The 23,332-nt window shown below is 42.1% G+C and overlaps 2 long non-coding RNA genes across 2 annotated transcripts in view; one reads left to right on the top strand and one right to left on the bottom strand.

Annotated features, from left to right (window-relative positions):
- LOC116753573 overlaps positions 1-15,521 on the bottom strand; it is a 34,356-nt gene extending 18,835 nt beyond the window's left edge. The window contains exon 1 of the long non-coding RNA XR_004349767.1: positions 7,703-15,521. This is a non-coding gene — a long non-coding RNA (uncharacterized LOC116753573). The remainder of the gene's footprint in view (positions 1-7,702) is intronic.
- LOC116753572 overlaps positions 7,800-23,332 on the top strand; it is a 48,576-nt gene continuing 33,043 nt past the window's right edge. Inside the window, exon 1 of the long non-coding RNA XR_004349766.1 lies at positions 7,800-7,936. This is a non-coding gene — a long non-coding RNA (uncharacterized LOC116753572). The remainder of the gene's footprint in view (positions 7,937-23,332) is intronic.

The raw sequence follows: 23,332 nt of genomic DNA, 5'->3' as shown, positions 1-23,332 counted from the left end.
ATCATTATTCTGAATTCTTTTTCAGGTAGATTGCCTATTTCCTCTTCATTTGTTAGGTCTGGTGGGTTTTTATCTTGCTCCTTCATCTGCTGTGTGTTTTTCTGTCTTCTCATTTTGCTTATCTTACTGTGTTTGGGGTCTCCTTTTTGGAGGCTGCACTTTCGTAGTTCCCGTTGTTTTTGATGTCTGTCTCCAGTGGCTAAGGTTGTTTCAGTGGGTTGTGTAGGCTTCCTGGTGGAGGGGACTAGTGCCTGTGTTGTGCTGGATGAGGCTGGATCTTGTCTCTCTAGTGGGCAGGTTCACGTCTGGTGGTGTGTTTTGGGGTGTCTGTGGCCTTATTATGATTTTAGGCAGCCTCTCTGCTAATGGGTGGGGTTGTGTTCCTGTTTTGCTAGTTGTTTGGCATAGGTTGTCCAGCACTGTGGCTTGCTGGTCGTTGAGTGAAGCTGGGTGCTGGTGTTAAGATGGAGGTCTCTGGGATATTTCCACCGTTTAATATTATGTGGAGCTGGGAGGTCTCTTGTTGACCAGTGTCCTGAAGTTGGCTCTCCTACCTCAGAGGCAGAGCCCTGACTCCTGGCTGGAGCACCAAGAGCCTTTCATCCACACAGCTCAGAATAAAAGGGAGAAAAAGTAGGGAGAATTAGTAGAAGTATGAGTAAAGAAAGAAGGAAAGGAGGCAAGGAAGGAAGGAAGAAAGAAGCAAAGAAGGAAAGAAAGGAGGGAGGGAGGGAGGAAGGAAGGAAAGAGGGAAAGAAGGAAAAAAGACAGAAAGAAAGATGATACAGTAAAAATAAAATAAAGTATAATATAGTTATTGAATTAAAAAATATTTAGAAAAAAAAAAAAAAGGGACGGATAGAACTTTAGGACAAATGTTGGAAGCAAAGCTATACAGAGAAAATCTTACACAGAAGCATACACATACACCTTCACAAAAAGAGGTAAAGGGGGAAAAATCATAAATCCTGCTCCCTGAGACCACCTCCTCAATTTGGGGTGATTCGTTGTCTAAAGGAGGGAAGGAAGGAAGGAAAGAAAGAACGAAGGTAAAGTATAATAAAGTTATTACAATTAAACTTAATTATTAAGAAAAAGAATTTTTTAAAAAAAGTCATGGACGGATAGAGCCCTAGGACAAATGGTGGAAGCAAGAGTATACAGACAGGATCTCACACAGAAGCATACACGTACACATTCACAAAAAGAGGAAAAGGGAAAAAAATCATAGATCTCGCTCCTAAAGTCCACCTCTTCAATTTGGGATCATTCCTTGTCTATTCAGGTATTCCACAGATGCAGGGTACATCAAGTTGATTGTGGAGCTTTAATCCGCTGCTTCTGTGGCTGCTGGGAGAGATTTCCCTTTCTCTTCTTTGTTCTCACAGCTCACAGGAGCTCAGCTTTGTACCCGGCCCTGCCCCTGCGCGCAGATCGCTGGAGGGCGTCTGTTTTTTCACTCAGACAGGACGGGGTTAAAGGAGCCGCTGATTCGGGGCCTCCGGCTCACTCTGGCCGGGGGTTGGGGGATGGGGGAAGGAGGGGCACTGCGTGCGGGGCGGGCCTGCGGCGGCAGAGGCAGCGTGACGTTGCGGCAGAGGCCGGCGTGACGTTGCACCAGCCTGAGGCCCGCCGTGCGTTGTCCCGGGGAAGTTGTCCCTGGATCCCGGGAACCTGGCAGTGGCGGGCTGCACAGGCTCCGCGGAAGAGGGGTGTGGAGAGTGACCTGTGCTCGCACACAGGCCTCTTGGTGGCGGCAGCAGCAGCCTTAGCGTCTCCCGCCCGGCTCTGGGGTCTGCGGTTTTAGCCGCGGCTCGCGCCCGTCTCTGGGGTTCGCGCTTTTAGCCGCGGCTCGCGCCCGTCTCTGGAGTTCCTTTAAGCAGCGCTCTTAAACCCCTCTCCTCGCGCACCAGGAAACAAAGAGGGAAGAAAAAGTCTCTTGCCTCTTCGGCCGGTGCAGGCTTTTCCCCGAACTCCCTCCCGGCTAGTCGTGGTGCACTAACCCCTTCAGGCCGCCAACCCCAGTCCTCTCCCTGAGCTCCGTCCACAACCAAAACCCGAGCCTCAGCTCGCAGCCCCGCCCGCCCCGGCGGGTGAGCAGACAAGCCACTCGGGCTGGTGAGTGCCGGTCAGCACCGATCGTCTGTGCAGGAATCTCCCCGCTTTGCCCTCCGCACCCGTCGCTGTGCACTACTCCGCGGTCCCGAAACTCCCCCCTCTGCCTCCCGCAGTCTCCGCCCGCGGAGGGGCTTCCTAGTGTGTGGAAACTTTTCCTCCTTCACAGCTCCCTCGCACTGGTGCAGGTGCCGTCCTTATTCTTTTGTCTCTGTTTTTTCTTTTGCCCTACCCAGTTACGTGGGGAGTTTCTTGCCTTTTGGGGGGTCTGAGGTCTTCTGCCAGCCTTCAGTAGGAGTTCTGTAGGAGTTGTTCCACGTGTGGATGTATTTCTGGTGTATCCGTGGGGAGGAAGGCGATCTCCGCGTCTTACTCTTCCGCCATCTTCAAGGTCCCCCTCCCTAATTCTTTTTAATAGAGTATCTGAGGCCACTTAGTTTTGGTGAATTTCTCTTTTTGCCCTATCCCCTACAAAAATAATGAGTTGAGGTGAAAGCCCTGTTTATGAACTTAGCAGAAATCAAATTAATTCTAAGTAATTATTCATTTCATATAGTTGAATGTTAGAACAGGTAATTAGGGATAATTATATTTCTATCCAAGTTATCATAGCAAGTGAAGAACATAGTCATAGTCAGAATTTTCTGCCTGTGTTTTTAGTTATTGTGTAGTAAGTCTACCATACTGTACTTTGGTTGGCTTTGATAAGTACCATTTCCAGTCATTTCCATTTGGTTTTAATAAAAAACAACCTAATGTAGATAGGGCTGTGTCCAAACATAAGCGAAGCAGGTGTAACCTGCGTGGTGAAAGTGCAATGATTCTACCAGTCTGACTCAATTTCTGAACATACACTTGGGCTGAAACATTGCCCCATGACAATGGAACTGTTGCGTTATATATGAACCCTTTAATATCTAATCACAATTTGTCATATTATAGCTGGGTTATAAACATTCTATTTAGCACAGAAACTAAGAACAGGCATTTCAGAGATGCATAGACCTGGATTTCTGTCCCAACTAGAGCATGCCCTGGCCATGTGATCTTAGGCAAACTAATATCTCTAAGTATATAGGATATAGGACTAATAATACCTACTATGAAGGGTTATTGAGAAGTCCAAACAAGAAAATATATGGAAAGCATCTAGCACAGAGCCTGGCACATAGTAAATACTCGAGTAACTATTAGTCTTAATACTAGGGTGGGGACTTTGCACCCGCCCCCTCCAAAGAGCACCCAGCACAGCCTCTTCTACACGGTTGACTGCTAACCATTGTGTCTACTGGTAAATGATTTAACAGAAACCAATTAATGAGAGAGAAAGCAGATACATTCAGACAGTGAAAGAGAAAGTTGCACAATCCCTGGACCAAATATATTGATACATTGCTCAGAGAGTGGGATTCATACCACTAGTGGTCTGCAAAATGATGTAAGGTGGAAAGCGGCCACATCCTAATAGCATTAATACCGTCAATCACTTAACCATTCTGATTAGCTGAGGCGAAAGTCTCAGCTTAGTGACAAAAATCTCTTTGACCCTTGTTTGTTCAGCAAAAACAAAGAAGATAATAGTATCTAGCAAACATTAAATATCATTTTGTATTGTATTTATCTTTTGGTTACCTTCTCTCTGTAGCAAAGTGATCCAGGGTTTTTCAAGAGTGATATAAAATTTCCTTCCAAAATAAATTTAAGTTTAAAAAAAAATACTAGAAATACCCTTAAGGAGCTTACAGAAGAGCAGGGATAGGAAAAATAAGTAAGCATGCAATTACAATACAGTGTGATAAGTGATACGAAAAGGTAGAAGAGATGACATACTGGCTTAAAAAAAGTTTTCCAGTGTAAGTAACCTTGACTAATAAGTAGCAGTTAACCTCGTGGGGTGGAGGTGTGGGTGCAAAGGTGGGCATCTCTGTGATAAGGCACAGACACAAAAAAGAGCAAACATGTAGATACGCAGATAGTTCAGTATGGCTGGAGCACAGACATACAGGGAATAAAGAATTAGCTAGCAGACTGGAGAGGTAGGCAGGGCCTGATCTCAAGAGGTCTTATAACCCATTCTAGGAGATTTGGACTTGATCCTGAGGACAGTGGTGAGCCAATGAACATTTTCAGCACATTTACATTTTAGAAAGATAATACTGGCTGTAATGTTGACATTGGCTTTGAGAGAAGATGAATTAAGCAGAGCTAACCTGATTCCTTTATAGCAGACTCCTCAGAGCCTCTGTTAATATATACTGTGAATTTGTGAGAGAATTATATAGCATAAAGCCCTTTCCAAACCTAAAAAAAGTTAAAAATAATAATAAATTTAAGTTTTTTTAGAGTCCGCTGTGAAGAAGCTATGGGAATGACCTATGTTTACGATGCTTTCCGGGCCGAAAATGATTGCAATTGATTCTACCACACTTTTGCCGAGAATTGGGTTTGGTTGGGCTCTTTTTGAACATCTTTACTAAATACATAAATAAACTACTATTTGAGATAGGGAATCACCTCTTTTTCTCATAAGGGAACTTTCTTTGTGTTTCCTGCAGAAGGTCTGCACTTAGACCATCTCCTCTCCACGTTGTCTGGGCAGCAGTTTAAACTTGGGGGAAAGAGGTCCTGGAGTCACTCAGTCCCACAGATGGCTGTACCTGGTTAGCACACAATGCAGAGAGCAAACCCCATTCCTCCAGCTTCGAAAGTGACTCCTTTTCTGTGACTCCCTGAAGCTGGGATGCTTGGATGTCCTGGATTTTTCTTGTGTTTTTTTTTTTTCCCCAAAGGAATTCTTCTTGATCAGCAGCACGTTCTTTGTTTACCCCTCTGCTAATCTGATCAGTATGACTAAAGGAGTGTTATTATCTTTAAGACATGAAGCCTTTCGTTCTCAGAGAGAGGGAGGGACAGTGGCCAAAGCCCATGTGCCTCAAACCTCACCCGGGATGGCCTGGACAAGTGCCAATAAAACAAAGTGCTGGTCAGCCCAGGGTGTTTGCACAGCTGGGCAGTGTTTGGGGACAGCACGGGTGGGGAAGGGGGACACAGAAGTGTCAGCCTCTGTCTAGTAACATCATGCCAAAGAAGCCTTAGGCAAGCAGATGGATTTAATCTAAGGGGACTGCTGTCTAAAGACTTTCCTGCCTCGATCCCCAGTGGGTATGTTCTCAGTCAGGGTGCAGAGAGTTTCATTTCCAGATCTCTGTGAAATATAGGACATGAGATTGCCTTTTACAAAAGCATCCCCCACCAGCAACCTTGTGAGTGTAGAACTAACTTCACAGACATGGTGGGGAAGCTGCGGCGGGAGTGGTGGAATGCTTTAGTAGAGCCAGAATGCCCATGCGCTGAAACAACACAAAATTTTCGATGTATATGCACTTTTTCCTGGTAGAGGATCCATAGCTTTCATCAAGGAATCTGTGATGCTAAAAAATTATATACCATTGCCTTTCAAATGCCCATGAGAACGAATTATCATTTAAATGTTACGCAAGCAAAGATGGCTAATTTAGGCTAGCACTAGGAAGATTTGGTCCTTCCTATGACAACAAAACTAACTAAATTAAGACTCACGCATTTGTTCACTAAAAGTGCTCTCTTTCAAGATGTAAGATTTCATAGAACAAGATAAAAAGGAACAGACTAAGCCAAGTCCAAAGGATCCTAAGAGACAGTTAGATGAGCTCTAGCAAGAGAGGAGGGTGGGAAAGCCAGAGCAGCCAGGCCCACTGGCAGACACGGAGAGATGACTGGGCACGAGGCACAGATCTGAGCACAAGTTCAGAGGCAGATGGGTACATCGGAGCCTCCCCAGAGAAGGGCAACCAGGAGAGTGAAGAAGCCGGAAGTCACGTCTCATGAGAAAGCAGGAAGGTTGGGTTTAGAAAAGATTGAGAGAAAGGTGACAGGGATATTTATGACTGAGATTTTAGAATCTTATGACTTTAGATGTGGAAGGGACCAAAGAACATTTGTGCCATTGCTCATGTTACAGGAGGGGAAACAAAACCAGAGAGGACTGCCTGGCCTAAGGCAGAGCTGACACTAGAATTTGGTCTCTGAGTCCCTTCCCATCATTTCCAGCTGCCTCCCTGAGTGCCTGATGTGCAGGAAAGAACTAGAACTCATGAGCTGCCATTTCAGGAAGGTAGATCACGGCTTCATAAAAAACATCTGTATGTGGAATGGGACGCTGAGTGAGCTAGTGAGCTCACCATCATAACGACTATTTCTGAGAGAGTGTATATTAGTTTCCTATTGCTGTTACGACAAAGTAACCACAAACAATGGTTTGCAACAGCACAAATTTCTTATCTTTCCAGTCTGGAGCCAGACGTCTAAAATGGGCCAGCAGGGCTGTGTTCCTTCTAGAGCCCCTAGAGGAGAATCCATCTCCTTACCTTCAATTTCTAGAAGCCAACTCCCTGCATCTTCAAAGCCAGCAGTGTAGCATCTTCAATCTCCCTCTGACTCTGGTTCTGTCATCTCATCTTCTTTGATTCTAACCTCTTATGAGGACACTTGTGATCCATTAGTCCCGCCTGGATGATCCAGGATAATTTTCCATCTTAAAATCCTTAATTGATCACATATGCAAAGTCTTATTTACCATATAAGGTGGCTTATTCACAGGCTCTGGGGATGAAGACATGGACATCTCTGGGGGCTCTTATTCAGCCTGCCATAGAGTGGATCCTGAAAGGTGCATTCACACTGATACTGAGTTTAAAGCAGGCCTGGCTTCAAATCCTGGCTCCAGCACCTATTCGTTGCTCAACAATTACCCTTTGAGTCTCTGTCCCCTCATCCACAAAAAAGAATAAAATCTCAAGGTTATGATTATTAGGATTTGAGGCAATATATATATATAATGCTTAACACAGAGTGCGCCCTCAGTAAGTGGCAGCCATATTTGTTCAAGGAACTTCCGGGTGATTCCCACCAGACAGGAATTCCATAGAAGACATTCCATTATTAAGTTCTATAAGATTTGGTAAAGTGACCTCCAAATTCTCTTCTGAGATTGCTAAAATAAAAGGGAATGAAGTAAAGGGGATTTTTCTCCCAGATATAATTGTGTTGTCTACTTCACAGATCCAGATCTGTCCCACACTAGGTCTTACCTATCCTTTCTGTGCAGCATCTGGCCAAAACTCTGGTGGTCCCTTGAACATATACCCAGCTTTTCTTCCCTCTTCACGCATATTGGATGTTAGGTGGAGGGAGATTATTCTTGAGAGTGACTAGACTAGATAGACAGTATTATTCCTTTTACGTGTCAGGAAGTTAGAACTCAGAAGGCAACTAATTTGCCCAAGTTAGCTCAGTCAGAGGCTGAGCCAGGACTCTACTCATTTCTGCCTCATTCCCAACCCATTGGGAATGAGGTAATTGATTTTCTGGGTTGTCAATAGCTAACAGACCCTGCTTTTTGCCCCCTGTGGTACTGCTGTCTGATTGTGCCACCTAGATCTCTGGTTGGGTTTGAGCAGGATTGAGAGCCTGACCTGGTGTGTAATGATTGGCCAGACCAGGCAGCTGAGACCAGCACGAGCTCCCGCCTTCACATCTGTCAACATACCTGGCTGCAAGCAAATTGCTGCACGTGACCACTGTGTCCAGGAGCCAGAGAGACCGGGAAAGGAAACAGAGGGGAACATCTCAATTTCGTGCTTGGGGGAGAGGTAGAAGCCTGTGTCGATGCTTCTTCCAAACATCCCAAAATCTTCAGCAAGGATTGGAACAGTCTCAGGCCGCCCCTGCTGAACCAGGAAGGAAGCTGAGGGAAGAATCCAGATCGAGAAGCAGAATCAAGGTAGGTGATCTGTCTGGTCACAGGCCCTTCTCTGGAGATCACAAAGCAAGCGCTTGACCCAACCTTGCAGCCAGCACGTCTCGGGTGATGTTCTGCTGAAGGAGGTGTGGTCGATGTGGGCGTATGTCGGGCAAATCAAATCGTTTATCCTCCGACGTGTTCTGAAAGTGGGTTGTATTTTTCTTCCAGCTTCTCTCTCCTTTGAAAATTGCTGCTGTTCTTCTACATATTTCAAAAGTTTAGAAAAAACTTTCATTATAAAAAATCCTATCTGTGATTTGTTGAAATTCTTCCATCGGTCACGGCTCTGAAAACATGGCTTCGTTCCAGAATTTCGTTTGCATGAATTCTTTTCACTTTCAAAATACACCAAAGAGGACAGTTTGCAATTATTCTGAGGAACGCACAGTCCATGCAGAGGCTGTGCATTTTTCTGCTTTGGAACCTAGGGAGTTAAAAGTCTTGAAATTGCTGGAGCAGAACCAAGCCTATCTACCTAAGCTTATCACCCCAGGCAGCAGGTCAATCATTTACTGATGCCAGGCTCTTTCCTACCTTTGGTGGAGGACCGCTAAAGCCCTTGCCTGATTCTCTCTAAAGAATGGACACAAGGCAACTTAGAAGATACATTTCTCTGAAGCTATAGCCTCCAGACCAGAGTACATTTTTACCCTGCCCAGAGCAGTAAATGCCACAGGGTCCTTCCCAGCTCGATAATAAACGTGAGCAAGCACACAAGCCGGATATCTGACACCACCTCGGGCATAAGAGCTCATGACTTTGGAGAAACTTCTCCTGCTGCTGGAAGTCTATAGGGAAGAAATAGACTAGCTCTAGAATAAGTTATTATTCTAGGGGGGGATTAAGGTTGTTACATAATCCTCAAAAACATGGAATTTTCCCCTCCAAGTCTACACATTCCAGAAATATGTTATTCTTAGTGAACACGATCCACTCTTATTTAGGCCTGAATGTAACTCCTCTAGAAACATTGTCATATCGTCACAGCATATGTCTGTCAGGTCTGTGCAGTAGTTCCTGTTTTTTATAATTATTAGAAGCCTAGTGGTAGGGAGGCCCTATTTTTCTGAACTCCCTTTAGGGAAGGGGCTGGGCCATGTATTTAACCTGGTAATGTTTGACACTATTGTTTTGGGCTGTGTTGGGTCTTCATTTCTGTGCGCGGGCTTTCTCTAGTTGCAAAGAGAGAGGGCTACTCTTCGTTGCGGTGCATGGGCTTCTCATTGCGGTGGTTTCTCTTGTTGCAGAGCACAGGCTCTAGGCGCGTGGGCTTCAGTAGTTGTGGCACGTGGGCTCAGTAGTTGTGGCTTGTGGTCTGTAGAGCACAGGCTCGGTAGTGGCACACGGGCTTAGTTGCTCCGCGGCATGTGCGATCTTCCCGGACCAGGGCTCGAACCCATGTCCCCTGCATTGGCAGGCAGATTCTTAACCACTGTGCCACCAGGGAAGTCCCAATGTTTGACACTATTTTTGTCAATCATTATGGAACTGAAGTGACTCCCCTCTGGTGAGGTTTGTGGCTGGAGGTTTTAAGTGGCTCCGGCAGTTAACTAGAGGCAGGAGTTGAGGCCACTGAGAGTGCAGCCCAGACACAAACCCCATGTGTGATTTTCCATGAATCTGGGGCTAATTCCCAGGAATGTGGTGAAGAATTCTGAGAAACTGATAGATTTCTGTGACAATATTAAGCTCAGTAAAATGGTAAGTGTGTATCTGGCCGGTTTCCAGAGAATTCTTGGAGATAACGATGGAGGTGGTTTTGAAGAGGGGGAAGGGTGTCAGGCATTCAAATGTATTGGCCAGATTTACCCACAGTCCTGTAGGCTGTCTGTCCCACACTAGGTCTTACCTATCCTTTCTGTGCAGCATCTGGCCAAAACTCTGGTGGCCCCTTGAACATATACCCAGCTTTTCTTCCCTCTTCACGCATATTGGATGTTAGGTGGAGGGAGATTATTCTTGAGATTGACTAGACTAGATAGACAGTATTATTCCTTTTACGTGTCAGGAAGTTAGAACTCAGAAGGCAACTAATTTGCCCAGGTTCGCTCAGTCAGAGGCTGAGCCAGGATTCTACTCATTTCTGTCTCATTCCCAACCCATTGGTTTTCCCAAGTGGCCATGGAATTAAGCACATGCAGGGGCTTAAATTGGGTGGTGGGTGGGAATGTCACTGAGGAAAGCAAGGCTGACTAACAAAGTCAGTGGTTCTCCACTGGCCCTTGGATGTGTCATGCCCTGGGCCAGTTGGGTACCACTGTAACCAAAAGGCCAGCATTGACTAGATTGGACCTTCTTTGAGGGGAGGTAAAGGGAGGAGTGGGTGAGCAGCAAAGAGAAGTGTTCCCGGTTCTAGTGGTGGCAGTCACTGGGGTCTTCCCAGTCCCGAATATTTCCTAAGGAAACCCAGGCAATTCTCAGGCTAGATCTCTACCGCATTCCCTTCCAGAGATTCATGAGCCCCAACTAAAATACAACATCTGCACTATTTCCAGGGAAAACTGACACCATCTTAATCTTTCTCTGAAAACTGAAGAATTTAATTACTGTTTCACTTCACCTCAGCTAATATCCACTCATCTAAATCCAATGGATTTGGATAGAAAGACGCTTGCACTATTTTTCAGATTCATCCTAAAAATTCCATTAGCTGTCTGGCAGACATTCCAAAGCAGCCACAATTCCTGAGCATTTACAAGATCAAGATAAAGGAATGCCATCATGAAATGTGGTTGGCTAAACAACTTTGAACAAAGAGTTTCTTCTTTTTTACTGACCCACCTCATACATACCTAAGAGTGTGATAGCAAAGGCATTACAAACAAGGATTGCATCACCAAGTCCACTGAGTGCCCTTTTTTTATACAGCTGGCCCCGCATGAACTCTACTCAAATGCTTTCATTTTTGTTAACTTAGGATAAACAGGATAAAAAAATGTTTTGTTAACATTAGGATAAAGAGAAAAGTTGAAGCTGAAATATAAGGATGAATAACAACATTTCATTTTATCCAGCGCTTCTTAGGACCAGGAATTGAACTATTGCTTTTTTGTCCTAATTTCTTTTTCATTTAATCCCTATAAGAAATTTACAATACTTGCTCAAGTCACAGAGCTAGTGAGCTGAGGTGAAATTTGAGTTGGAGCCTATCTGACTCCAAAGCCCATGTTCTCTACACTCCAGGAAAAATACTCACCAAACAGTATCTATACTATTTGTATTTTAAGTGTAAAAGACTAAGGAGTCCTTTCTAAATTATTTGCTTGGATCCTCAGAGTATATATTTATGACACACACACACCCCCATAGTATCCTTGATCCTATACAGGTATAAAAATCAATATCACAGTGGTTTTCCTCTCCTCCAGGAAAGTAACCACAAAACACACACACACACACACACACACACACACGCACGCACGCACAAACAATTGCCCACAGGTTAGCACATTTATCCCTTTCTGAAACTGCAAGAGAAAATTGTTTTTCTCTCCTGGTTCACAAACATTGTTTAGTTTGTTTGATTTTAACATGACATAGAAACAAATTTTTTATGCATTATACCAGGATTTTTTTGATGTTTATTTCTACAAATTTCTGTCTTTGAGAAAGCTAAGTATGTCAAAACTTTCCAGTATGGTTTTATTTAATCTTCATAAGAGCCCTGTAAGAGAAGTGTCATTTTCTGATGATAGCCTTTGAAATAAGGAACCTGAGACTCATTCAAGGTGAGTGTCCTTCTCAATATCACTCAGCTGGCACGTCCCAGAGGGTTCGGGACTCCAAATTCTTTGCTCTTTTTTTCTAATACACAAACAGTTCTCTGGATTCCTAAGGCTTACAAATGATAAGAATGGGACACACAGCTATTTTCAGAAATTAAAAGTACCGAATGACTACACAGTCTGTTCTCAGGCTACAGAGACCCACTCAGATAGTGACTGTTTTGGGCTGGGATTCTATCAGGTCAGTATGGTAATGTTGTTACTCTAATTAGATTTTCATTGAGTACTGGAAATGAAGACACTAATTGTTACTTAATAAAATCTGCCTCAAAGGCAAAAACTTTTAAACCCACGTGCCCACGAGCAAAATAAGATCTCAAAGAAATTCTTGCTTGGAGAAATCAGTGGTAACAAATCACTGTCCCCTAATCTATTCCATGCCTGGGGGACCAGTGTATGTGAGTAGGGCTTACAGAGCCCCCGTGGTGTCTCTTGATATACACAAGTCCTCTCTTGGTTAACTCTGTAACCAGATGAATATCTCATGAGTCAAGCAGTTGCTAAATAGTAGGAAACCTAAGGAGGTTGAGAATCCATCCTAGATACAGTCCCAATACCTATAGAAGCCAACTAAAGTTACAGGAGGAATTCTTGTGCCCTATGAATTCCATTTGTCTTAAAATACTATGAGGAGTCAGAAAGCCCTGCATCGGCTGTGAATCTGGGTGAGGACTAATCATCTTTTTTTTTTTTTTAATAAATTTATTTATTTTTATTTTAGGCTGTGTTGGGTCTTTGCTGTGGTGCGCGGGCTTCTCTTGTTGCCGAGCACGGGCTCTAGGCACGTGGACCTCAGTAGCTGTGGCACTCGGGCTCAGTAGTTGTGGCTCGTGGGCTCTAGAGCGCAGGCTCAGTAGTTGCGGCACACGGGCTCAGTTGCTCCGCGGCATGTGGGATCCTCCCGGACCAGGGCTCGAACCCGCGTCCCCTGCATTGGCAGGCAGACTCTCAACCACTGCACCACCAGGGAAGCCCAGGACTAATCACTTTTTTACTCCTAATGCTTTACTGGGAACTGCACCTGGTTGGCCACCTGAGTCTCCATCCCATGTGGCAGTCTTGTTGTCCGCGTCCTTGCCTTGGGGTTCATACACATCTTCATCACAACTTTTGTCCTCATTTCTGTGACCTCAGAGACTCTAAGGATATTGGTGCCGGAGAACCTATAAGCTTTGGGCAATGAGAAAACAGAACGAAACTTCTGCCTCTGCCCTGCACCAGCTTGAAAATTATTTCCCTCCTTTCTACAGTTCCAAGGTCAAGTTTCCCTTGGGAGCAGCTAAGAAACTAAAGGTCACAAAAGCTGGCAATTCGCCATGCCTTGGAGGGCTTCCCAGAAAGCAAAAGGAAAATGAGATTGTTTTCACATAAGACCTCTGTAGTTGGAGGACAGGATTCAAACAGTTTGAATTTGCAGTTTCACTGTGCACTTAGGTAACCCCCATAAAGTCCAGCGTTGTTTTTTGTTTTTTTTTCCTAAAGCCAAAGCAATATCAAAAACCCTTCCTGCAGAGAACTCTAACTAGGCAGAATTCTTTTTTATCATTGCTGGGCTGATGTTTTCAAGGATTCATTTCTTAAAATAAGCCTCATATGGTGCATTTAGCTGGAACTCTTGTTTATTTCTGGATAATGATGGCTGTCATCCATGGGACCTGCTTCATGGTGCTCTCATTAGATTTCACAAGGTAAGCAGCTGGAAATTTGTGGTTAGTATGTGAGCAGGTAGCAAGAAGAGAGAAAACCCAAAGGCTGACCAGAGATGTTGCAGAAAGCAGACTTCTCTCTGACCAAAGGAAAACTCGTATCTCAATTCAAAGGAGATGCAACCTCAAGTTCAAACATAGGTATTCCACGAAATTGAGCTCTGCTTCCTAGACAGGAATCCCGAATATAGGCAAGAACCAATGGTTAGACTTCCCCAAACCTGACTGTTCTCTACCAAAATTCAACTCTTTTTGTTTCTCTTTGGAGAATGGAAGTGCCCCTGAGAAGATGTATTATTATAGAATGTAGTTGTGTTGGTAACTTGCAATCCAACAAATAGATCATAAAACATAGCCCAGTTGTAGGCATCCCGATCCTGACTCCACCAGTGTCTTGCTCTGCACCTTGGTGCCGGTTTCTAAAGTTCTTGCTGGTGACTCAGTTTCAACTCTTTACCATCTGCATCCTTCCTGTGAAGAACCACAAACATTTGTTAACAGGTCATCTTCACTTCTGCAATAGTCACCCACTCTTTCCCAGAAACATGTTAGGTGCTATTTTTGAAACAAGATTAAATAATCTTAGAGGTCTTAAACTTATCAAGTGAGCCAAACCACAGCCTCCGTAGAGTCCCCTGTTTGGGTCTCTTTGTGTGTATAAATACACTTCTAAATACACTTCTAATAGAAGTGTATAAACACTTCTAATCACATTATACTTCTGATGATTACGAGTTCTCAATAAATATTCCTTGGTGATAATAAACTAGTAATTGACTGTAAATGGAGTAGAAAAAGTGATTTATTAAAAAAAAAAAAGACTTTGGAATTTCCAGGGATAACTAGCAAACTAGAAGTATTCACTGTGGTGCGGAGGGAATGGTGCATCTTTGACTCCTGCCCCTCCCTAACCCACCTCAGCTGCCTGCCCAGGGTTGCTCACCCGTTGCTAACTGGGTGCCTGTGCTCATGTCCCTTCTTGTAAGCTTCATGAAAGGCTATTTGTAATGAAGAGAAGGCATAATGAGGAAGAAGAATGCATCAAAGATCTTCCCCAAGGCCCCAAACTGAAAGGACAGTTTTCTTTAGAGAGACTCTAACTTCACTCTTATATTCTGCAGAGATGAATGATCATCGGGATGACGGACAGAATTACGACGTTCCGTTCCAAACACTGATATTTTTTATTTTTAACCTCAGGTTATTTTACTCTGCTCTCCTTTTCCTATAAAAAGGAAAGAATAATGTTACTCACTGTGACATTGTATGAGAGAAAGCTGCCCAGGGCAGTACTGTTCAAGGGAAACTGCTAATTGCACCAAGCACCAAGGCATGATGGGAAGTTCTCATAAAGAAAATGTGTAGCATCCTGGCACATACCAGTTCACTTCGTCGCCACAGACCATGCCCAGGGGAGCTCTAAGGCCCTGAAGAACCACTCTCATAAGTAATGGCAAAGAACCTCTGGTCCAACAAGAAAAGCACTCACTCAAAGAAATTGGGCATCAGTGGTCTGATGTTTCAGTAGCAGTCAGAGACTGCATCATCTTGCCGCCCATTTTTGTTCCCTTTTAAAGATGAGAGAGGGAAAGACAACATTAATTATAATCACTAAGGGTTATCTGGCAATTTTCCAGGTGATGAGGGAATGACTTGAATTCAGTCAGAATAGACCAATTTCCTGGCAGCATCCTCAAGTGACTTTCTACTGTACTCGGCAAAAATCTTACTGAGTTTTCACATTTCTCAGTTTTGATTCTATTCCTAATATCTAACTGACTTCTTAGGTAGTCTTCTGGGGAGAGGGGTGTGTAACACAATAAATAATGCTTACCTAATAGTCTACATACTGGCTACACTTACGTTCTAGAAGCCACAAAACAAACCATGCAAAGTCACCCTTGGGCTGCCCACCATATACATTCAGCTAAAGCAGGTTAGGAAAAGAATAGACTTATGATTCAACCATGAACTACCTTTTAGTGAGGCCAGAGAACCAAAATGGCCTATGGTTCCAACAATCATTATCAGTGTCAAATTTTAGCTCAATGTAGACCTCAATGTGCTCCCATCAAGTTTAAAAAAAAAAAAAAAGTCAAGGTGCTGAAATATGGGACAATTTCATATATTCTCTAATGTTAATGAACAAGTGGCCAAACACCAGTTGGCACCTTCATAACTTTTTTTACAGGGTCAGTGAGCACACCTTGTTTCTTGAATTGAACTGAATTCCTAATATTGAACTAGATTCTCTAGCCCTGCCAGTTTTCTAGCAGGAGGAGAAGTGTTTCAGAGCATGAGGCAATATGGAACTCTGTTTTCCCACTTTCAAAAAGCCATGTGGCCACGTATACACTTACCTCTAGTCCTCATTCTGCCCCATGAGTATCCCATCTGTGCCTGAGAGTCTGCTAGACAGTGAAGGTAAGGAGGGGCATAGCCAGCAGAGACTTTCCAAGAGATGCAGGAACAGTTCCTGACAATCCTGTTTTTCACTGTGCATTACCTGAAAGGGAAAAGGCAACATTTTGAACAGAGGAGACTTTCATGCCATAAATCATCAGGCATTCGTAGGCACCAAGTGTTTTACTGTAATTGCAGTGGAACAAAAATAATTTACAAGTTTTGTGTGTGTGTGTGTGTGTGTGTGTGTGTGTGTGTGTACAATGTATGGAAATAATTTTAATATGGGAAAGGTATTAGATCAATTTTATGAAAAGACAAATCTTTTGCCTGGTCTATTTCTGGGTGTGGGTTCCAAAAAATCTAGATACTTGCTTAATTTCTGGAATTAATTAGCAAATGTCTGTCCAAATCATGGGCCTTAAAGACTTCTATTGAGAGCACACCCCTTTCTTTAAAGTTGCTACAACACATTTTGATCATTTTTAGAAAAGGCAAACTACAAGAACCTTTGACATGTAAAAACTTCTTTTGAGATATCTAAATGAATGTCAGGGTCAGTTAATAATACTGGACTTCGTATGTCTTCAAGTAACTCTTGGCATGCTAAAGTTTATATCCCATTACCATCTTATTTTACATGATCTTATAAGTAAGATTAACTAATGAAATTCAAGTAAACTGATAAATTGATACAGTGGCCTGAGCATTATTTGGCTACATGTATGCTTAGCCCACTCTCCAGACATATTTTTTTCTTCTACAGACAGGCAATCTGATTATGTCTTAATCTTTGGCTGTTCTCCAGAGAGGAGGGTCACAATATTTCTCCTTTAAACCACTATCTGATACGCCTCCAACTGGGATACTATTATTTTCACACGCATTTATCTCAGAAGCTATGAGTTCCCACTTGACCCAAGCCAAGGTCATAATGGCATATTGGAATCAAATATTTTCCATTGTTCTATCATAGATCCAATAAAAAGACATTTATAGAGTGCCAAATGTACACTTGACACTGTGCTAAGCACTACAGATGAAGAGATGGGTAGCTCACAGTTCTGCCCAGAGAAGACCAGTATCTCGTAGAGCAGATGAACTAGTGAAGGAGCCAAGGCAACATGGTGTGAAGCTGTAAGGACAGTGACAACTGAACACAACACAGAAAAGTTCTAGATAGCTGCTCAGGAAGACTTTCAGAGGAGTTGAGGTCTAAGTGGTGTTTTAAAGAAAAGGAATTAGAATTTGCATCCTTCTTTTTTAAGAATTCAGACTTTGAAGAGAAAGCTGCCTCCTTTCCGGAATTTGTCTGAACATCTTAAAGAAGAGAAAGTACAGGAGTGGAGACAGTTGTGGTAGGCATGGCTCAGCAAGTTTTGATTGCACAGAGAAGGAAGGTAAGAGGGTCCAGAGGGAGCCTTCTGATTAAAAGATAAGAACTAGAACTTTACCCTGAATCAGAGCCTGTACCTAATTCTCAGCTCTTGAACCTGGAGCCTTAACTTAGAATCATTCTGTGCGGTCCAGGCCCCATGTGCTCTCGCAAACCCTGGGGACTTTTGCCTGGTGAACAGTAGTGATATAAATCTGAGCTCTACTCAGTTATGATTTGAACTGCATTTATCCTGGGAGCAACTTTTAGGAAGAACAAAGAGCCAAACACTGTAGAAATGGCAGTGAGGATTCTGACATCCACAAGCAGACACCATTTAGGAAGCTCAGGGTTAAAGAATAGGGATGACCCACCTGGCACACAGCCCAACAGCCTCCATTAACATCCAAATCCAACTCCGACTTGAATACCACACATTTTAAGCAGGATACAAGCCAGAAGGGCAAGCTTAGTAGCTTTCACCCTAGCCTGGTTGGAAATCCTTCTTAAGTTGGCTTAGGTAAAAATTTAAATATTTAGATGGTAAAGTGAAAACTTTTACCATCTTAAACAATTGGCCTGTTTCCTGAAGTTGGGCCAAGAGATTGATGAGTTGTTGGATTCTTTTAGAAAGTCAGATTATAAATCAAACTCCTGATGGACCAACTTTCATGTTGGTTTCATTCTTTCATCCACTGAAATAAAGAATGTAAGTAAAAGCTAATTAGAGTAGATTTGATTACATAAATACTTATGTATACTTACCCTAGTTGAAAGTTGGGCAAAAATGAATTGGCAATTCACAAAAGAAGAAAGGAAAATGACCTATAATCATATGAAGAGCTGTTTAGCCACACCAAGAAAGAAACAAAAGTAAATTTAAACAGTGAGATAATATTTCCATTTTATAAGATTGGCAAAAATTGGGTAACACCGGGTGTCAGAGAGCGTGGGAAACAGGCACATTCACACACTGCAATGGTGGAAGTTTGAATTGTTGCAACCACTTTTTTTTTTTTTAATAAAATTTATTTATTTATTTTTGGCTGTATTAGGTGTTCATTGCTATGCGTGGGCTTTCTCTACTTGCAGCGAGTGGGGGCTACTCTTCGTTGCAGTGCGTGGGCTTCTCATTGCAGTGGCTTCTCTTGTTGCAGAGCACAGCCTCTAGGCACGCGGGCTTCAGTAGTTGTAGCACGCGGGCTCAGTAGTTGCGGCTCGTGGGCTCCAGAGCGCAGCCTCAGCAGCTGTGGTGCACGGGTCCAGCTGCTCCGCAGCATATGGGATCTTCCCAGACCAGGGCTCGAACCCGCGTCCCTTGAATTGGCAGGCAGACCCTCAGCCACGGTGCCACCAGGGAAACCCTGCAACTTCTTTCTTAAGTGCAGCTTGTCAAACTATATAAAGATTTTTAACGAGGGTAACTTGTGACTTAGCAAATCCACTTCTAGAACTTATTTTTAGACAATAATAAAAGAGTGCACAGATATTTCTATAAGATTATTTTATAGCAGCAAATTTTAAAAATCAGCCTAAGTGTTTATCGGAGAGGGGTTGGATAAACACATGCACATACACACTCACACACGAGGATACTGTACAGCCATTTGAAATGATGAGATCCGTCCAACAGCAGTGGTAGAGCTTGAACTCTGTCACCAATAGACCTATGTTTGCATTTTAACTGTACCAGTTACTGGCCTACCAGGGACTTAAGGCAAGTCATTTGACCTCTGTAAGTCTTGGTTGTCATCTTTAAAAATGGGGTTACTATTAGTTCCTATGTCTTAAGATTGAGGTGAATTAGATGAGAATATGAAAGTAAAGCTCCTAGCACATCACCTAACACACTATAAACACAGAATTCTTAGTGACTAAGCCTCTTGATTCAATACTGTCACTTCTGTACAAAATGGCAAACTAGACCAAAAATTCTGCCTCTTGATCTTCCCAATACTTTATTGAAATAAATGTATTTTTAAAAAAGTATAAACTAATAACAGAGAAGACACTATTAAAAAAAACAGTCTAAATAAGAAAGTTCCCTTAATGATTAAAATTATTGTTGTTATTCAAAACCAATAGGCATACTAGAAAATAATGTTAAAGAAGCTTTTCAAAATTTAGAGCAAAATGACATGAATGGAGATGTAATAAAAAAGGATAATTAAATATAATAATAAAAATTACAATAGCCAACATATACTAAGAGCACTTGAATATGTGCCAGGTGCTGATTTACATCCATTATTTCAATCAGTCTTCCCAACAAACTTATGAAGTAGCTAGGGATATTATTCCCTCTTGATACTTGGAGAGATTAAAACACTAAGAAATCAAGGAATTAGCCCCCAGCCACATGGCTAGTATATGGCAGATTTAGGGTATGCACTCAGCCAGTGTGACTCTGTGCTGGATTGTCTCTGTCACCTCGGCATCTCTGCCACACCTGCTAAAGACTTCTCTGCATCACAAAGAAGCAGAAACTACATTTCCCAGAGTTTCAGATTAGAGCCTGGAGCGGATAACTGTGATTTAGAAGGTAGAAGAGAAGAGGCCATTATTCCCCAGAGCAATGGAGACAGTTGGAGGCAGATGTAGGGGCAGAAGGTGCCCATGAGGTTTGAAGCAGCTTCAAGGTGAGCATCTGGAGAAGCACACATGTTGGGATGGCAGACTGAGCTACTCAGTGACAGTTCAAGAAACTTTCACCCTCTGGCCCTTCCAATGATTATTCCTTGTATTGAAACACTTCCTACTGGGAACACACAGAAAGGCTTTTGTTTTGCTGACCAAACGCTGACTGATAAAGGTTCCAAATACTGAGATCCAATCCAGGAAGTCCCATATCTAATTCACAGATGTCTCAGAAACAACACAGAAAATTGAAAGGAAGGAATTACCAAAAACAATCTTAGTACTCAAAACTCACAATGCTTAGATTAAAAGGGCTCATGTCCAGCTAAATGAATTAAAAAGAAAAGCAAACAACTAGGCAGTCTTATGCTATTTTAGAATTCTGAAGACTAAAAAACATAAGCACTTTCAGAGAGGAAAAAGAGTAACCTACAAGGAATGTAACTTAAACTGACGTCTGACTTCTCATCAACATCACTGTATGACATAAGGCAACTGCTAACAACTATAAAAGAGGAAATTGACAGTAACAAAATAATAGTGGGGGACTTTAACACCTCACTTGCACCAATGGACAGATCATCCAAAATGAAAATAAATAAGGAAACAGAAGCTTTAAATGACACAATAGACCAGAGAGATTTATTTGATATTTATAGGACATTCCATCCAAAAACAGCAGATTACACTTTCTTCTCAAGTGCACACGGAACACTCCCCAGGATAGACCACATCTTGGTTCACAAATCAAGCCTCAGTAAATTTAAAAAAATTGAAAGCATATCAAGCATCTTTTCTGACCACAACGCTATGAGATGAGAAATGAATTACAGGGAAAAAATGTAAAAAACACAAACACATGGAGGCTAAACAATACGTTACTAAATAACCAAGAGATCACTGAAGAAATCAAAGAGGAAATCAAAAAATACCTAGAGACAAATGACAATGAAAACACAATGATCCAAAACCTTTGGGATGCAGCAAAAGCAGTTCTAAGAGGGAAATTTATAGCTACACAAACCTACCTCAAGAAACAAGAAAAATCTTAAATAAACGATCTAACCTTACACAGGAAGGAACTAGAGAAAGAAGAACAAACAAAACCCAAAGTTAGCAGAAGGAAAGATATCATAAAGATCAGAGCAGAAATAAATGAAATAGAAACAAAGAAAACAATAGCAAAGATCAATTAAACTAAACGCTGGTTCTTTGAGAAGATAAACAAAATTGAGAAACCATTAGGCAGACTCATCAAGGAAAAGAGGGAGACTACTCAAACCAATAAAATTAGAAATGAAAAAGGAGAAGTTACAACAGACACCGCAGAAATACAAAGTATCCTAAGAGACGACCACAAGCAACTCTATGTCAATAAAATGGAAAACCTGGAAAAAAAGGACAAATTCTTAGAAAGGTATAACCTTCCAAGAATGAACCAGGAAGAAATAGAAAATATGAACAGACCAACTACAAGGAATAAAATTGAAACTGTTATTAAAAATCTTCCAACAAACAAAAGTCCAGGACCAGATGGCTTCACAGGTGAATTCTATCAAACATTTAGACAAGAGCTAACACCCATCCTTCTCAAACTCTTCCAAAAAATTGTGGAGGAAAGAACACTCCCAAACTCATTTTATGAGGCCACCATCACCCTGATACCAATACCAGGCAAAGATACTACAAAAAAAGAAAATTACAGACCAATATCACTGATGAATATAGATGCAGAAATCCTCAACAAAATACTAGCAAACAGAATCCAACAACACATTAAAAAGATCATACACCATGATCAAGTGGGATTTATCCCAGGGATGCAAGGATTCTTCAATATACGCAAATCAATCAATGAGATACACCATATTAACAAATTGAAGAATAAAACCCATATGATCATCTGAATAGATGCAGAAAAAGCTTTTGACAAAATTCAACACCGATTTATGATAAAAACTCTCCAGAAAGTGGGCATGCAGGGAACCTACCTCAACATAATAAAGGCCATATGTGACAAACCAACAGCAAACATCATTCTCAATGGTGAAAAACTGAAAGTATTTCCTCTAAGATCAGGAACAAGACAGGGATGTCCGCTCTCACTGTTATTATTCAACATAGTTTTGGAAGTCCTAGCCTCAGCAATCGGACAAGAAAAAGAAATAAAAGGAACACAAATTGGAAAAAAGAAGTAAAACTGTCACTGTTTGCAGATGACATGATACTATACATAGAGAATCCTAAAGATGCCACCAGAAAACTACTAGAGTTAATCAATGAATTTGGTAAAGTTGCAGGATACAAAATTAATGCACAGAAATCTCTTGCATTCCTATACACTAATGATGAAAAATCTGAAAGAGAAATTAAGGAAACACTCCCATTTACCATTGCAACAAAAAGAATAAAATGCCTAGGAATAAACCTATCTAGGGAGACAAAAGGCATGCAGAAAACTATGACACTGATGAAAGAAATTAAAGATGTTACCAACAGATAGAGAGCTATACCATGTTCTTGGATTGGAAGAATCAATATTGTGAAAATGACAATACTACCCAATGCAATCTACAGATTCAATGCAATCCCTATCAAATTACCAGTGGCATTTTTCACAGAATGAGAACAAAAAATTTCACAATTTGTATGGAAACACAAAAGACCCCAAATAGCCAAAGCAGTCTTGAGGGAAAAAAACAGAGCTGGAGGAATCAGACTCCCTGACTTCAGATTATACTACAAAGCTACCGTATTCAAGACAGTATGGTACTGGCATGAAAACAGAAACATAGATCAATGGAAAAAGATAAAAAGCCCAGAGATAAACCCATGCACCTATGGTCAACTAATCTATGGCAAAGGAGGCAAGGATATACAGTGGAGAAAAGACAGTCTCTTCAGTAAGTGGTGCTGGGAAAACTGGACAGCTACATGTAAAAAATGAAATGAGAACACTCTCTAACACCATACACAAAAATAAGCTCAAAATGGATTAGAGACCTAAATGGATTAGAGACCAGATCCTATAAAACTCTTAGAGGAAAACATAGGAAGAACACGCTTTGACATAAATCACATTAAGATTTTTTCTTTTTTTTTTTTTTTTTTGCGGTACATGGACCTCTCACTGTTGTGGCCTCTCCCATTGTGGAGCACAGGCTCTGGACATGCAGGCTCAGCGGCCATGGCTCATGGGCCTAGCCACTCCGTAGCATGTGGGATCTTCCCAGACCAGGGCACGAACCTGTGTTCCCTGCATCGGCAGGCGGACTCTCAACCACTGCCACCAGGGAAGCCCACAGTAAGATCTTTTTTGATCCACCTCCTAGAGTAATGGAAATAAAAACAAAAATAAACAAATGAGACCTAATGAAACTTAAAAGCTTTTGCACAGCAAAGGAAACCATAAACAAGATGAAAGGACAACCCTCACAATGGGAGGAATATTTACAAATGAATCAACAGA

This window comes from Phocoena sinus, chromosome 4 (genome assembly GCF_008692025.1).
Source record: "Phocoena sinus isolate mPhoSin1 chromosome 4, mPhoSin1.pri, whole genome shotgun sequence".
Lineage (NCBI taxonomy): Eukaryota > Metazoa > Chordata > Mammalia > Artiodactyla > Phocoenidae > Phocoena > Phocoena sinus.
Note: the sequence above shows the minus strand (reverse complement) of the source record. Positions and strands in the feature narration are given on the sequence as shown.